Below are 14,876 nucleotides of genomic sequence, written 5' to 3' on the forward strand. Positions count from 1 at the left end.
CCAAGGTATGACATCAGCCATCAACATTTCTGGTGCCATGACCTGGGGAGAGGTTTGTCTGCTTCATTAATTTCAGTTTCCCTTTACTTGCAGTGAATACTATGGCAGTTCCAGACTACCTGTTTAACTATCGCTGCTTGTTCCAGCGCTGTTTCAGTAAAGTTCTAGGGGAAACGTTTTTAAGTCGCCTGTATTCTTTAGAGAGAGAATATATGTCCGCTCTCCTTTTGGCTGCTGCTTCTGTAGTATCGGTAAATATGCTAACCACATGAGTTGCCCTCAACATTTCATATTTGGGCTATTTGCCGCTTAGTTTCACATCTTTCTGGCCACAGTTTAGACTCGGCTTATCGTTTGTTGACCGTTCAGCAATACTCGATCGCCACCTAGTGGCTATTGTAATTTATTTTCTGGTCAGGTTTTCTGTTTACAAAATTTTTGTTTTGTTTTGAGCAGCCCATTAAGAGAACCCTGTCCCTTCAGGCTTTATGCATTTCCCAGCTCCTTGAAATCGTTCTTCAACAGGCTTTCTTTGCTGAACAAAAGATGCACAGTCATGTAGATGCCCAGTCGTAGGGATTGAATCTGAGCATTCCAGGTGTTGTAATTGGGCATCACAAATGGCAAACCAGTGAATTAGGGCAAGGCTTGTCAGCCAGACATCTGCCCCCCAGCCAGCTGTGGGGGTCATCTCGGTAGGGCTGGAGATGTCCACCGCTGGGGGGAGCTAGGACGGTGTATGGCAAATGCCTATGACCTCCTAAAGCTTCAGTTAATGGGGTTTCCAGGGGATGTGCTGGACACCTTGGTGTTTCCACTTGGCTTATGAGGATGCCCACAGCCTCCTGGATTTCAGTAAATGTTCTGTCGTTGCAGGATTCTTTCGGCACCGTGGGAGCCGCTTCCTCTACTGTCACTGAAACACCCCTGGGATGTATATCTAAAAATTAGAACAGCTTTTGGCTAAATGAACTTAGAAAAAAGAAAACCTTATCTTCTTTTGTAACACTATTTAGCCTGCCTACAGATTAGCTGACAAAACATGGCTGGAGAATGAGACTGTGAACTTTGACTCCATCCTACAGCTAGATCTTTTCTGTAGTAATCAGGGAAAATGGTCTGAAGTATCCTATTTGCAAGCCTTTCTGGCCTGACATCAAAACCCAGCTCTATGCAGCACCTGTGGGCTAAAGCCTAGTAAGCCAGAAAGTCCCTCAGAACCATTAGAAGACCATCTCTTATTAAGGGGAAGGGACCCCAGACCCCACAGCCCAACACCAGCTCCAGACAGGGGCCCTCAGGGGCCCACACCTCCTTTAGAATCCCCAGCATCCCCACACTATCAGAGTCTTCTGTAGAATCTAAGCTTGTTTCACCTCCTCCTTATGCTCCTTTCTATTGGCCTTTGCCGGATACAATAGAGACCAGCCCAGCTGCAGTTACTCACAGTGGGACTTCACACCATTCAGGGCCAGAGAAATTGCTCCCCTTACAGAAAGTCCCAAATGGAGAGAGGACCATCAGAGTGCTTGTTCTACTCTCAATAAATGATCTAATCCAATATAAGCAACAACTCTGATGGCCCTCAGACAACTTCAGCGCATTTACTGAAGGCTTCCAGGCTCTAACTTTGACCACCATTCAACTGCACCATCCATAAATGGAGCGAATGACTGCTGCCAACTTAGCTGCACAAAATTTTGCTTATTAGCAAAAAATAGAAAACACTTAAAACATTTGTTGCTTTCACCATTTTAATGCAAAATACTTTTGCAGCATAAATGTCACCATAAGGTGGAGCCTTGGGAATCCAGTATAAACTATCTCAGAAAACCTCAATGTTTCCGCAACAAGCAGCAGAAGGCCTCAATAGACTTCAACAATGCCTGGACTCCATGGCCACTGTAGTCAGAGAAAAGCAAAGAGCCTGGGATCTTCTCCCAGCCGGGCAAAGAGGAGCATGTTTATATCTAAAAGAAGAATGCTGTTTTTGAGATCAATCATCCTGGTCTAGTCCAAGAAAATATTAATAATATCATCCAGGCAGACAAAATTGAATCTCTAGGAACTTCCATGGGAGTATGAAAGCAATGTCTATTACCTGCCTTACTCTCTTTAATAGTAACAGTCACTACTATACTTTCAGCTTTTACTTTTGTTCCAATTTTGTTTAAAATGTTTACTGATTTCTTGCTCTCTTGCTTATGGCAACTCCATGTTTGCATGATGGTTTTGCAAGGCTTTCAACCTTTGGCTGCCAACATCTTGCCCACTGGTTCCACGAATGACATGGTGTACACCTGGTTAGATCACACAGGAAGAAACTTTAGGGCCCAGACTAGGCAGAAATTACACCCACTCAGCAGGAAACAGCTCCAGAAAAAATGACCTAGCCCCTCAACCTCCAATATGATTATGACCCTAAGATCTCTTAGGGGGAAACTGAGGCAGAATAGATCAGAATAGGTATTCAAGAAAATGACCATGATCTTGGGATACAGAAATGTGGGGAAAAGAAAGAGAGATCAGACTGTTACTGTGTCTATGTAGAAAGAAGTAGACATAAGAGACTCCATTTTGCTCTGTACTAAGAAAAATCCTTCTGCCTTGAGACGCTGTTAATCTGTAACCCTAGCCCCAACCCTGTGCTCACAGAGACTTGTGCTGTGTTGACTCAAGGTTTAATGGATTTAGGGCTATGCAGGATGTGGTTTGTTAAAAAAGTGCTTGAAGGCAGTATGCTTGTTAAAATTCATCACCACTCTCTAATCTCAAATACCCAGGGACACAATACACTGCGGAAGGCCACAGGGACCTCTGCCTAGGAAAGCCAGGTATTGTCCAAGGTTTCTCCCCATGTGATAGTCTGAAATATGGCCTCCTGGGAAGGTAAAGACTTGACCATCCTCCAGCCCAACACCCATAAAAGGTCTGTGCTGAGGAAGATTAGTAAAAGAGGAAGGCCTATTCGCAGTTGAGATAAGAGGAAGGCATCTGTCTCCTGCTTATCCCCGGGGAATGGAATGTCTCAGTGTAAAACCCAATTGTACGTTCTATTTACTGAGATAGGAGAAAACCGCCTTAGGGCTGGAGTTGAGACATGCTGGTGGCAATACTGTTCTTTAATGTACCGAGATGTTTGTATACACGCACATCAAGGCACAGCACCTTTTCTAACCTTGTTTATGACACAGAGACATTTGTTCACGTTTTCCTGCTGACCCTCTCCCCACTATTACCCTATTGTCCTGCCACATCCCCCTCTCCAAGATGGTAGAAATAGTGATCAATAAATACTGAGGGATCTCAGAGACCAGTGCCGGCGTGGGTCCTCTGTATGCTGAGCGCCAGTCCCCTGGGCTCACTTTTCTTTCTCTATACTTTGTCTCTGTGTCTCTTTCTTTTCTCAGTCTCTCATTCCACCTGATGAGAAACACCCACAGGTGTGGAGGGGTAGGCCACCCCTTCATTGAAACTGTGGTGACTGTACAGCCAACACAATGAGCCTTAGCATTCGCATTGTAATTGGGCTCATTCAAGCTAAGCTATCTTCATTAAGGACTTTCTGTTCTAAAGAGCATGTGCATTTTGATTTTCCCTGTCCTCAAACTTAACTTTTGCTTATTTTAATAGCAAAAAATACACCCCCCAGCTGGGCACGGTGGCTCACACCTGTACTCCCAGCAATTTGGGAGGCTGAGAAGAATGGATCACTTGAAACCAGAAGCTCAAGACTAGACTGGCCAACATAGTGAAACCCCATCTCAACTGAAAATACAAAAATTAGCCAGGTATGGTGGTGCATGCCTGTAATCCCAGCTACTCAGGAGGCCGAGGCATGAGAATGGCTTGAATTCGGGAGGCAGAGGTTGCAGTGAGCAGAGATTGCACCACCACACTCCAGCCTGGGCAACAGAGCGAGACTCTGTCTCAAGCAAACAAACAAAAATACACTACTGGCTAGAGGTCTAAGATGCCAATGAGACATGCAAAATATGAATAAGCATGTACAGCTACTGCACATGTGCACTAAGAAGACCACTCAGAACAGGCTTACTAGCAGCTCCTCTTCCCCCTCCTTATTAATAATAATGTAAAACTCCCATAATGGGGTTTCTCCAGCGACAATCCACGCTGTCTCACTCTTATGAGCAGCCCGCCCTGGAATACCTCTCTCACGGTGTACTGTATTCTGCACTCAACTTTCAAATTTTTTTTTCTTTTCCAATAAATTATGTTGTAATTCTTTTCTGTGTGTCTCTTGTTTACATTATTACAAACCTAGAAGACAAAGATCGAGGTATTACATCAGCTCTCAACACAGCAATAAATCAGCCTCCTTCTTGTGGGCGTAGTCCATGCACAAAAGGAGTCACATCACCTAGGTGCTGGACCCAGAGATACATCACAATTTATCCTATGCACAAAGTTAAGGTAATAGAGGAGAGTCATATTAAATAGTTTCTGGGCCCAGGGATATGTCACAATGGCTCCTGTGAGCACAGATCAGGCAGAAGAATCACACAACCGGTGTGCTGGACACAGCGATAAGCCACCCTTTCATCTCTGGGAATGACCCAGGCAAGAAAGAAGAGTCACAGCATTTAGGTGCTTGCTGCTGAGGTACGTAACAATCTCTCTTATGGGCAAAGCCCAGGTAAGAGAGGAGAGTCACATCTCCAAGGTGATTAATGTAGAAATATGTCACAAGAAACTTTTTAGGCAGGGCCCATGCTGGATCTTCTTATCTTCCAGATGTTAGGTCCGGGGATATGTCAGAATACCCAAAATACACAGGGCTCAGTCAAAAAAGGAGAGCCACATCACCTCGGTGCTGGGTCTAGACATATGTCACATCTCTTTTATGGGGAAAGCTCAGGTGAAAAAGCAGGTCACATCAAATAGTTGTTACGCAAAGAGATATGTCACAATGCCTCCTGCTTGAGTTGTCTAGGCCAAAGACTCACATCATCTTGGTGCTAGGCCCATGTTCATATATAAACATTCAACCAGAGTTAAAATGGTGGCTTATTTCTAAACCCAGCTTATAGGCAAGGGAGGACTGTCCTATCCTGACCTAGTTAATTGTAATGACGTTGACTCTCAAACCCGGGCTTAATGCCACAGGTACGACCATGGGTCCCTACCAGCAGGAAGGTCTCAAAGTTGATTGCAACTGTCATTCAGACTGTATAGTGCCATTGGGTAGTACACAGAGATTGCTAACTGCGCCGAGCACACAGGTGAGATTGTGGCACTCATATGCACACCCAGCCAACAGTAAATATTCTCATCCTCTCACATGAACACAGGTCACTGTTGAGGTTCTGAATTTCACACCTGTAGTCAGTCAAAGGTGGGAAAAATTGACATATATGGATACTCATGGGTTGGTGACTCTCAGGCCAAGATTCAGCACAACTGTGAGGCTGTGACTTCACTAAGGTGACACAGTCTGCAGAGGAATTGAGGCTCTCATGCACAAATCCAGTCTGGTGTTGAGATGGTTACTCATGGGCTTAGACCCAACATACAAGAGGTGTTGAATGTCATGCCTACAACTGTGACAGTTGTGGGATTGTTAATCTCATTCCCGGACCATTCTGCAGGTTTCATGGTGAAATTTCCCAGTGCCTAGCACCTGAGTGACTTGACGCTTTTGCATGGACCCAGCCCACAGATGGGATACTAACATATTGCTGGATCCAGCACCTTGAGGGTGTAACTCTATTCTCCTTCCTTGGCACTGCCCACAGTGAGCATTTTGACATATCACTAGACCTTGCACCCAGGTGATGTGAGTCTCCTCTTCCACCTTGGCGCTGCCCACAGGAAGCATCGTTCTATATAGCTTGGCCTGGCACCCAAGTTATGTGACTCTCAGGCTTGTGCCCATATGGGACACTGTGGTATATTGCTGGGTCCACTACCCAGGTGATGTAACTCCTCTGCCTGGGCCCTGCCTACAAGGGGCATTGTGACAGATGTCTGTGCTCATTGGCCAGGTAATGTGATTCTCTTTTCCTGTCTGGTCCCTTTACACAGAAGGGATTGTGACATGTTGCTGGGCTTAGCACCAAGTTGATGTGAATCTTCTGCCTGGATCAAGTTCACAGAAAGCCTTGTGACATACCTCTGGGTCCATTAACTATTTGATGTGACTCTCCTCTCTTACCTGAGCATTGCCCATAAGATAGATTGTGACATATCTTTGGGCCAAGCACCGGGATGATGTGACTCTTCTCCCTGCCTCGGTCATGCCCACAGAGGGAAGTGTGACTTATAGCCGGGCACAGCACACGGGTGAAGTGATTCTTCTGCCCAGTCCCTACCTACAGTAGTCATTGTCAAATACCTCTGGGCCCATCATCTAGACTATGTGACTCTCTACTTCTTCCTAGGGCCTGCTCACAGTAAGGATTGTGACATATTACTTTGCCCAGTACCTACATGATGTGACTTTTCTCTCATGTCTGGGCTCCGTCTTGGAGATGAATGTGACACACAGCTAGGCCTGGCCCCTAGGTTATGTAACTTCTCCTTTTTCAAAATCCTACTCACCAGGGCATTGAAACATCTCTCTGGGCATGTCACTTAGGTAATGTTACCCTGTTGCCTGGAGCCTCCCCTCAGCAGGTATTGTGACACATTGCTGGACCCAGTATCTATGTGATATGCTCTCCTTTCTTGCCTGGGCCTTGTATACATTGTGTATTTAATATATGGCTGGGTTCAATGACTAGGTGATGCAATTCTTATGCGTAGGCCCTACCTACAGGGACATTGTGACATTTCTTTAGCTCTGACTCTCCTCTTCTGCCTTAGCCCTGCCAAAAATGGAGGTGGTGAAGTATAACTGGACCTAGCAACCAGCTAATATGACTCTCCTCTTTTGCCTGCACCCAGCATATTTTGGGTATTGTGACATATCACTTATCTCAACACCTACAGGATGAGAGGCTCCTGCCTGAGCCCAGCCATCAGTAAAAATTGTCATTTTCCCACATGAACACAGCCCACAATTGAGGTTCTGAATTTCACACCCAGAGGCAGTCAAAAGTTGGAAAGTTGGCTCTCATAAGTGGATGTTGTCCACAAGCGGGTTTGTGACTCCCTGACCAAGATCCAAAACACTTGTGAGGCTGTGACTCCACTAAGATAACTCAATTTTCAAAAGACATTAAGCCTCTTATGGAAAAATCCATTCCACCATTGAGATTGTGACTTATGTACATAGATCCAACATACAGGAGGCTTTGGCTCTCATACCCACAACTGGCACTTATGTGGGATTGTTAATCTCACCCAGGGACCTTCCTGAAGGTGTGATTCTGACGTACACCTCTATGTGGGATTGTTAATCTCACCCAGAGACCTTCCTGCAGGTGTGATTCTGACATACACCTCTATGTGGGATTGTTAATCTCACCCAGGGACCTTACTGAAGGTGTGATTCTGACGTACACCTCTATGTGGGATTGTTAATCTCACCCAGGGACCTTCCTGCAGGTGTGATTCTGAAGTATACCTCTATGTACATTGCAGCGAGCCGAGATTGTACCACTGCACTCCAGCCTGGGTGATAGAGTGAGATTCTCTCTCAAAAAAAAAAAAAGAGGCAATGACCTTGCTTCCTGCCTCTGCCTGAAGTTAGGGGTCCCTGACCTCTGCTGGCACCTAGCAGTCAAAGTGGATGGGGTCAGGGGTCAACTCTCAGCCGAGCACAGGGCCCTTCCCCTCTCGCTACCCCACACAGGTGAAGCTGCTGGTCATGGCTAATCTGGAGCTGCTCTGTGTCCCACAGTTCCCTGCTGAACCAGTAATATTTATGGGGTACAGTGTGATGTTTCACTGCAGCATACTACATGGTACAGTGTGATGCAGTGAAACATCACGCTGTACTCTGTAAACATGTATAATTATCATGTTAATTATATGATGTTCCACTGCATCATACTACACGGTACAGTGAGATGCAGTGAAACATCACATTGTACTCTGTAAACATATATAACTATCATGTGTTAATTACATGATGTTTCACTGCATCATACTACACGGTACAGTGTGATGCAGTGAAACATAACATTGTACTCCGTAAACATTTATAACTATCATGTGTTAACTACGTGATGCTTCACTGCATCATACTACACGGTACAGTGAGATGCAGTGAAACATCACATTGTACTCCATAAACATATATAACTATCACGTGTTAATTACATGATGCTTCACTGCATCATACTACATGGTACAGTGTGATGCAGTGAAACATAACACTGTACTCCGTAAACATATATAACTATCATGTGTTAATTATGTGATGCTTCACTGCATCATACTACATGGTACAGTGTGATGCAGTGAAACATAACACTGTACTCCGTAAACATATATAACTATCATGTGTTAATTATGTGATGCTTCACTGCATCATACTACATGGTACAGTGTGATGCAGTGAAACATAACACTGTACTCCGTAAACATATATAACTATCATGTGTTAATTATGTGATGCTTCACTGCATCATACTACACGGTACAGTGTGATGCAGTGAAACATCACACTGTACTCTGCAAACATGTATAATTATGTTAATTATGTTTCACTGCATCACATTGTACCATATACACTGTACAGTGATCCAACCAGAGTAATTAGCATATTTAACACTTTAAACATTTATTTCCTTGTGCTAGTAAAGTTCAAAATCCTCGCTTCAAGCTATTATAAAATAAACGGTACATTATTATTAGCTATAGTCATCGTGCTGTGTAACAGAACACCAGGATTTATTCTTCCTAACTGTAACTTTGTACCCAGTGACAAAGCTCTCCCCACTCCCTCATTCTTCTGCCATCGCTAACCTCTGGTAACCACCATCCTACTGTCTACTTCTATGAGATGGACTTCTTCAGATTTCACGTGAGTGAGAGCACGTGGTCTTTTTCTTTCTGTGCCTGGCTTATTCCACTTAACATAATGTCCTCTAGGCTCATCCATGTTGACACAAATGACAGAACTTCATTCTATTTTATGACTGAACATTATTCCTGTGTGTGTGTGCCTGTGTGTGAGTGTGTGTGTGTATAACATTTTCTCTATTCATTCTGTAGATGGGCACTTATACACTGTTGGTAGGAATGTAAGTTAGTACAATCATTTCCCATTTCTATAGGGAGAACAGTATGGAGGTTTTTCAATAAATTCTAAATAGAACTACCATATGATCCAGCAATCTCATTGCTGGGTTTATATCAAAAGGAAAAAAATAAGCATGTCAAAAAAGATAACTGCACTCTCATGTTTATTAAGCAGTATTCACAAGAACCCAAACCACTATTTCTTCTAAGTATTTCTTAATTTACCTTTTTTTCATATATTACACCCTAAACTTTTAAAGGATTCATGTCTGGTTTCCAATTTCTGAAACTTACGAGTCACTGATTCTTTGACTGTTGCCTTCCTATTTAGAGAGTCTGGTAAAACAATTAAATTCTTTTTATTTCTTCTCAATCTAATCTTCATATATAAATATATTTATATTTTCTATTAATTTGCCTTCTATAACATATATGACTACATTAATTGTGATCAGCATTTCACTTTACTAGTCCTCTTTTTGGCTCAGCCTATTTTAATATGTAATCTGTATGTTGTACATTAAATTGTTTTACAACACTTTCAATACTTTATTTTTCATTTGCCTCTTTTCCAAAGATAGCTTGACAAGCTCGTAGTTTCTTTCCACATTATTTTGCTTTTTTGTTTTTCCATTATATTGACTTAAACATTTAAATATAAATTCAATATCTGAGATTTATGTGCCATATAATTTCTTCTGACGCTTCACCCCAGTAGCTCATCTCCTTGTGTGCAACATAATTTATAATTTAATCCTCACATATGGGAGACACCACATTCCAATGCCTGCAGGCAGTGTCTCTTTGTTTATTCCATTTGCCTTGTCAGAAGGGAACAACCCACATGGACCTGACATTCTTGTAATCAGATGCATCTGAGTGGAGCCCTGGCCTCTTAGGTTGATTACTACTCTGGATCATTACCTTTATTTACTTCCAGTCCTGGGAAGTTTTCTTAATTTCCTTTCAACTATATTAGGCATTCTGTGAATTCTTGTAACTTCTTGGTGATTTTAATTGTCTGCATTAAGTGTTTATATTATTTTTCTGAAAAGCAGAAATATCAATAATTGCATATATGAGTGAAATATTTTACATAGATTTTCTATGGCATCTATCACCATGAGAAATTCCAAGTTTTTTTTCATTTGAAACACCCCTCTCATCAATAGACCATATTGTAATAATTTGTAGAGTGTGATTACTTTATATTATTAGAAAATTAATTATATATTATGTACATATTTTTGAAATACTCCACTGCAATAAATAGTATATGGTCAGAAGTATTGTTTTCTCTAACATAAAACTAATATGAGTAAAATTATTTTCCTGAATTCAGACCTTTTGGCTTCAATGGCCATTCTGTCTCATTAGGACTTCCCGGATCCATAAAAGACATTTGTATTTTTTGTTAATTCATAATTTATTGAAATGAATAATTTAACGTTATAATGTTTTATGGCAATTTAGGACATTTTCAATAAATATATTGAGCTTGAGGCCCTTGCTAAGTATTCCTTTTGTACTCGAAATCAGATTTTTCTGGCACAACTTCATTGCCTGCAATGGTATTTATAAGAAGTATGAATGCCAGCACATGGACTATTTCAATACTGTACTCATTTGTTCATGTATAAACATTTCATTAGCTATGAAACAAACCAAATGCAAATGCTGAATGTACAGTATATATCAACATATTCAGATTCTTCACCGAAGAAAACAATAAAAGACGAATTTTCTGTGACATGTCACCTGTTCATTAGTTCTTTAATATGATTTAGGCTATTCCAAATATAAGAAAATGTATGCATCACTATTCATGTTGTCTCAACATTTTTTATCTAGGTCCTGAAGGGCATAAAAAAGAATGTATATTGTCAGATTTATTTTTATAGATTTTAGATGTTTCTTTTGCTGTATTTTCTGTGCATACTAGCATGAATATATGGAGACAAGGACAAATGAACATTTAAGTGGTTATATGAATTTTGCTTATATGGCTAATTGCTTATATGGATGTTGTAAATGACAAGATAAAATAGTAAAGTTTGATAAACTTATCTGTGCCCTGTGAACTTTAGTTCACTTACTGTATAATTTAATTCAGTCACTAATAATTAGTTTAAAAAGTGTTTTTTAACAGCTGCAAACCACATTTTATTACACATTTCTGAATCAGGAAGGGGTAAACTGTGACACAGCTTTCTTGTGGCACTGACTTTTTTGGGGAGAAACATTCTGCAATAAAATAAGAGTTTCCAAACTCTATTTATAAAAAAGCTTGAGTTTTCTTCTGTGATTAACCTTCACTCCTCAGTCCCTTTTACCCAAGGAATGGTTCCTAGGTCATCTTTTGGAAGTTTAGTTTCTGGAAAGTTTTCAGCAAACCTCTCCTGTGCTTTGTCCAAGTTGTTGTTGTTGTTGTTGTTCTTGTTTTGGAGAAGGTGAGTCTCTTTAATTGAGGATGGTTTGTCTGTCTCCAATCCTTCATGTGTTTGGCAAAGCTGAAGCTGTATTGGAATTTTTATTCTCCCACCATCCCTCCTCAGGCCTTCTCCTGTTTTCAACGCATCTTTTTCAACATCTTCTGACCTTTGTCGCTATCAGTAATTTCAGAACGAACAGATGCAGGATCATCATCTCTTTGGAAATTTCCTTCACTTCCAATCTGCTCCCTATGTTTTCCAACTCTATCTTTATATTTTTGATTCTCCAATATCTTATCATTTTTGTAGTCTGTATTCTGTAAACCATATTTTACTCGTATATTTTTAAAATCCTTTTCTTCTTTCCAACTCGTTTCCTTCTTAGTTAATGATGGACCAACAAATGATTCATCTTTCTTATCAAGGAAAAGGTGAGCTCTAACCTGCCCTGGTTCACATCCAACACAGCTATTACTGCCAGGGTGAATGTAATAAGATAACACAGTGTCTACAACTTTCACTTTATCTCCATGCTCAGGTTCATAAGGGTCATATTTAGTTTTCAGCTGAACAATCCATTTTCCATTAACAATTGTTCCATTTTGACTGCCTGATCCAAAAGGACATAACTTTGTAAGTCATGGTCAAAATAGATTTCTGCATGAAACTTACAACAACTTCAGGGATTTGAAGAGTATGCTCCATATCATTTTCTCTTCCAATTGTAGCAGGTTTTACAGCAGTAATGATGAAGAATGATCCTGTCTGTAACACAGGTGATCTAACGACAATTACTGTCATATATGAGGGCCACACTTTTTCCTAATCTTCCTCCTCAGTATCTTTTGCAGTTGCATTGCCTTTACTGGTAATGCCTTCATCATAACTACCCTCGGTCTGAGAGTCGTAATTTCACCTTCTTCTGGTTCACTATCAGTCTCTGTGATTTTCTCATCCTTAAAGATGAATTCAGATGTTTTCATTAAGAGGAGATTCCATAGCATTTCCACTAACTGGAACAGTGAATTTTGGGGGATTATTTTTGTGATGAATGCCTATTTTGGCTTTTTTTGCACATTTGTGAAATTGTTTTTCCCGTTGCAGCTTGTATGTTCAACATTGAAGGCTTCTTGATCCTCTGAATTCAAATCCTTTTCCTCACTTTTTTTTTTTGTAGAAGAATCTGGATCCATTCTTTTCTCAATTTTTCATTTTTGTTTTGTGCTATAAGTCTGAAAATGTTGCAAATCTACTCGAGAATGAAATCCATAGCGACCACTTCCCACATCACAGTAGTAATAAATTAAATCATAATATATTTCATTCTCAGAATCTTAATAGAAACCAGTGCTGTGGTCAAAATACAGTCCAGTATTTTCATCATAACTTAATCCAGTCTGTGATAAAGCCGCTTCTGCTGCACCTCTCAAACTTCCATCTAATGACGAACCTTCTAAGGACGTATCTTGTGCTGCTAATACAGATGCTGGCTCCTGTGAATTTGAGGCAAATGACCCTCTTGTCTACATTTAACATTTAGTGTCTTATCAGTACCAGGGTGAGCATCATTTTCTATTTATAACTGGTCGTTAGAATTCAAAGCAAGAGTTTCAATATCCTGATCTTGCTGATTTGACAGTTCAGTCACTCACTTTGTTTGGAAGACTAACATCATTAGAGTAGGTCTGATAATAATAATCTGAGATTGACCAAGGAGCATGGTTCTCTGCGAGTACGTCTACATCAGACTTTTATTATCTCCATTTCTCCCACAGCGGAGTACGTGACTGAGTTCTTCCAGCTGCGTGCGGAGCTCCTGGCGGTTGCTCGTGTCGCTCTGAGCAGCCGTCCTGTGCGAGGCCATAGCGTCTCCCGTTTCCGCACCTGCCGCCTGCAGCTCCGCGTTCTGGTTCCAGCTGCTCCGCCCTCCTTCTCCGCTGGGCCAGCTCGGGCTCGGAGAGGGGGAGGAGCGACCACAGCGAAGGCGCTGGCGGCGGGTACGGGCCCGAGGCCGTGAGTTCGGGCGCCGGACGGCTGCGGCCTCGGAGGGGCTGCTCGGGTCCGAAGCGGGGGCCGGCGGAGCCACAGCCACTGGGGCCGCGGAAGGAGCGTCGAAGTCCAGGGGCCAGAAGCGCTCCGGCTGTTCCCGAGTTGAGCTGCAAACAGTGGCCAAGCGTGTTTTAAATCGAGTTTCCGTGTGGCTAGATATGACCAGCTGCTTACTCTTATTTTTTTTCTCCATTCGTTGAGCTATGATTGACAAATTGAAAAGTGTGTATTTTTAGGGTGTGCAATAGAGTGTTTTGAGATGTCAGTAGTCTTTACATTACCTCAGTTAAGCTAGTTAGCATATCTATCCCCTCACACAGTTAATACGTTTCTGTGGGTGTGGTGAGAGCACCTGATATCTACTCTTGTAGCAAATTTCAAGTACACAGTGTTGTTAACTATAGTCACTGTTCTGTACATTAGGTCCCAGCAGTTACTCACCTTGTAACAGAAAGTGCCCCCCTTCCATGGAAATCTTCCCACTTTCCCCACTTCCTAGCCCATGGGAACCACCGTTCTACTGTTTCCATGGCTTTTTATTTTTTTATTTTTATTTACTTTTTTAGATTTTACATACAAACGAGATCATGCAGTAGTTGTCCTGTATTCGGCTTATTTCACTTAGCATAATGTCTTCAAGATTTATCAATATTGTAGTAGATGAAAGAGTTTCATTTTTATTAAAGCTGAAATTATGTATCAGTTTATTTATCTGTATCAGAGGAGTGCACATACCCTTGCTGATCCTGATTTTATGTCCTTTGGCTATATACTCCAAATTGGGATTAATGGTAGTTCTAGTTTAAAAATTTTAAGGAACCTCCATACTGTTTTTCATAATAGCTGCACCAATTGACATCCTCAGCAACAGTGGACAAGTGTTCTCTTTTTCTACACCCTAACACTTTTTATCTTTTGACTGTTTGATAATAGGCATCCAAACACCATGATAAGGTGATACCTCATTGTGATTTTGATTTTAATTACTCTTATAATTAGTGATGTTGAGCATTTTTTATATACCTGCTGGCCATTTGTATATCTTTGGAAAAATTGCTATTTATATATTTTGCCCAATTATTAATCAAGAAATTGCTTTTAATTCTGCTGTGGGTTCTTTTTTTTGTATTGATTAGTATGACATATATTTTAGATAGTAACATATTATCCTATATATGGTTTACAAATATTTTCTCCCATTTCCTATAATGCCTTTATATTTTGTTGATTGTTTCCTTTATTGTG

At 41.2% G+C, this 14,876-nt stretch overlaps 1 pseudogene; it reads right to left on the minus strand.

The window, feature by feature from the left end:
- Positions 1-11,376: 11,376 nt before the first annotated feature.
- LOC129056801 (angiogenic factor with G patch and FHA domains 1-like) lies at positions 11,377-12,529 on the minus strand (annotated as a pseudogene).
- Positions 12,530-14,876: the final 2,347 nt, after the last annotated feature.

Source organism: Pongo abelii, chromosome 2, assembly GCF_028885655.2.
Source record: "Pongo abelii isolate AG06213 chromosome 2, NHGRI_mPonAbe1-v2.0_pri, whole genome shotgun sequence".
NCBI classification, from domain to species: Eukaryota; Metazoa; Chordata; class Mammalia; order Primates; family Hominidae; genus Pongo; species Pongo abelii.